Genomic DNA, 3479 nt, shown 5'->3' on the forward strand with positions numbered 1-3479 from the left:
TTAACCCTTAAAACTTGTGCTATAAATATATAAGGTTTTCCACCTAGAGGGATGAGTACATGGTGGCTGAAATTTTCAGCCAAGTTTTCCTAGAAATTTCGCCCACACGAAATTGCTATTTTCGGGTATTATTTGGGTAACACAGTAGAAGACCGTGGAACGTTCGAGGATCACGATTGTGCGGGTGATGGAGATTCCATTGAGAAGTTATGGAACTGAAGGCTCACGTGGTAGAAGAGATATGTTCACGCTTCAAGAGGTAACCCGTGAAATCCCGTTTATGCTAGTTGTCTAAATTACATGTGATTTTGATACTGGGATTGCTTCCGCTGCATATAATAATCCATCATTCATTACTAAGTATATATGTATTTTTGAAATATTTATTGTATGTTGTACTTTAGGTAACCTCTTTTTCATTTATAATGATAGATATATTATAGATGAGTAACGTAGAAATAAATAAAAATGAATACTAACTAGTAGCTGCCATGATAAGAATCGTGAAAATGAAACTATGCTTTATCAATGCCATACTAGAAATAACACTTCAAGCTTTATAATTTCTTTTGTAAGAGTATCTCATTGCTAGATCCAAAGATCGTAATTTATAGACCTCTCGATAATTAAACTACCTCGGTCATATAATATGCTTCCTCATTTTCTTTTTTTTTTCTTTTATTATAACTTATTTCTATGTTCAAGTCTTGCTCATGAGTCATGATGGTCTCCCTTTTTAATTAATATATTCTATAATTTGAAGTCCAATTTACTCCCTCATTTTGGATAATTAAATTACTTTAAATATTTAGAATGAGACACTTGACGAAGAAGTATATGCAGAATGTGTTTCTTTAGTTTTCTTTCTAAAATAATAAATTGACTTGATTTCAGATCCATTTTTTCAGTATGATGCATGTTCTGATTTCTTTTTAACCAAATTCAAAGCATTTATATTATGCATGTGACTACTAAAATTATTCTATTTAAGTACACATTGTCCACTTTATTAAAGGAAGTTATAGACTTTATTTCTTTTATGATTGTTACCATTTATGTGTTAAGCAGTTAAGATTATGTTGGATATTAAGATTTACAATTAAAATCTCTGATTAATTATTTATAATAATTTTCATGATTAGTATTTATCATGTTTAATCGAACGAAGTGTACACATGATTGGAGTTTAGTAAGCTTATCTGTATAAATAATACTATTAGTATTCATAGTTGGTTGTGTGATGACCCAAAATGTCATCTTCTGTTTTAGAATTTGATTCCGTATTACGAGGCCTTAAAAATCTCATTTTATCTTTTCTCAATTTGCATGCGCAGTCCGGGCATATATTCGGAAAGCTTTTATGTGAAAAATTGAGGAAATAATAATTTTTGGCTTAAAAGGTAATTTTTGTTGACTTCAGTCAACGTTTTGGGTAAATGGATCCGGACCCGTATTTTGATAGTTCTGGTGGGTCCGTAGAAAAATATGGGACCTGGGCGTATGTACGGAATCGAATTCCGAGGTCCCTAGCCCGAGAAATGAATTTTTGAAGAAAATTAAAAAGGCTGAAAATGTAATAATTTAAAGAATTTGATCTTGTTGGTATCGAGCCTATATTTTTATTTCGGAGCCCGATAAAGGTCCATTATGATAGTTATACCTTATTTGTGAAATTCGATGATAAATGGGATTAATTTGACGTGGTTTGGATCTTTGATTGAAATGTTTGAAGTTTTAAAACTCTCTTGATGATTCCATGCAATTTGGTGTTAAATTCGTAGTTCTAGGTATTATTTTGGCGATTTGATCGCCCGAGCAAGTTCATATGATGTGTTAAGACTTGTGTGCGTGATTGGTTTGGAGCCCCGAGGGCTCGGATGAGTTTTGGATATGCTATGAGATGTCTATACTTAGAAAAATCTGGTGTTAGATAATTGTAGAGTTGCATGTCTCGGATCTTGGAAGTGCGGCCGCGGTGGGAACTTCGCGGACCGCGGTGGAGGTTTTGCGGCCGCGCTTAGGATTTTATGTACCGCGTAGTGAGGATCAGAGGGTGCTATATAAGTGGGACTTTTCATTCATTCTTCAATTTTTCAAACCCTAAAACATAAGAGGCGATTTTTCAAACACTTCTTCTTTTCCAAATCATAAGTAAGTGATTCTTAACTCATTTCTTTCATTCTTTTACTTCATTTTACAAGATTTCATTCTAGAATCATGGGTTTTCATTGTGGAATTGGGGATTTTAGGTAGAACTTAGGAATTTTAAAATTTGGGGATTTAGACCTCAAATTGAGGTCGGATTCCACAACCAATCGTATATCCGGGCTCGGGGGTGAATGGGTAATCGAGTTTTGGTCCGAATTTTGGGTTTGGACCAAGCAAGCCAGAGTGTTGACTTTTGTTGACTTTTTCAAAAATGACCCAAATTGAATTCCTTGCAATCGTGGGTAGTTCCTAAGTCTCAAATTGAATTGTTTGGTTGGTAATTTGCTAGATTCTATTGATCCGAAGACTTGTGTGAAAGGAAAGGTTGTGATTGAGCTTTGAGTGGCCACAAAGGTGCGGTAAGTGTTGGGTCTAACCCTGGCTTGAGAGATTAGGTATTATTTGTCTATTTGCTATGTGTTTTGATGTTGAGTACAACATATAGGTAAGGTGATGACTATCTATGCGTTGTTCTCGGGTCATAGCATGCGAGTTAGTCTTATTCATGTAACTATTGTACTCTTTGATCATATATTTCATGTTTAGTCTTGTTATTCTTTGTGTTGAGTAACCCTTATCATGTTTTACTAAATTTGGTACTGATTGAGTATCGACTATTTTCACACCTCCTTTTTCCGTCCCCGCGAAGGGTGAAAAAGTTTTTTCCAATTAAAGGACAATCGAAACGAGATTTATTTGTTTATTTCAGAGTCGCCACTTGGGAGATTTAGGGTGTCCCAAGTCACCAATTTAATCCCGAATCGAGGAAAAGAATGACTCCATATTACAGTCCGCGAACCAGAAATCCGGATAAGGAATTCTGTTAACCCGGGAGAAGGTGTTAGGCATTCCCGAGTTCCGTGGTTCTAGCACGGTCGCTCAATTATCATATTTGGCTTATTTATCTGATTTTAATACAATTATGTAGCTCATGTGCCGATTTTAACTTTAACCACTTTTATGAAAATTGAACGCCGTCTGGGACATGTCTTTGGATTGCGCCGCATGAAATGAACTCGCAATCCTGAACACATCTGATTCGACGTTTTGGGATTTGGATTTGGGTCGCATGAAATGCACACCCGATTTTAAGAAGGTGAGATTATTAAGCACGCGCCTAAAGAGACTATCGTGTTATTATTTTGGGAAAAGACCGTGAAATTCGCTAAGCGGCCGATCCCGAGTTCTAAGTAATTAATATATACATTTGTGAGGGCCCCGCAATTTGTAATTTTCTTTTTGGCGAGGCACGCCTCATTTATTTTAAAGGG

The sequence above is a fragment of the Nicotiana tabacum genome, chromosome 11, assembly GCF_000715075.1.
Source record: "Nicotiana tabacum cultivar K326 chromosome 11, ASM71507v2, whole genome shotgun sequence".
In the NCBI taxonomy this organism is placed as follows: Eukaryota; Viridiplantae; Streptophyta; class Magnoliopsida; order Solanales; family Solanaceae; genus Nicotiana; species Nicotiana tabacum.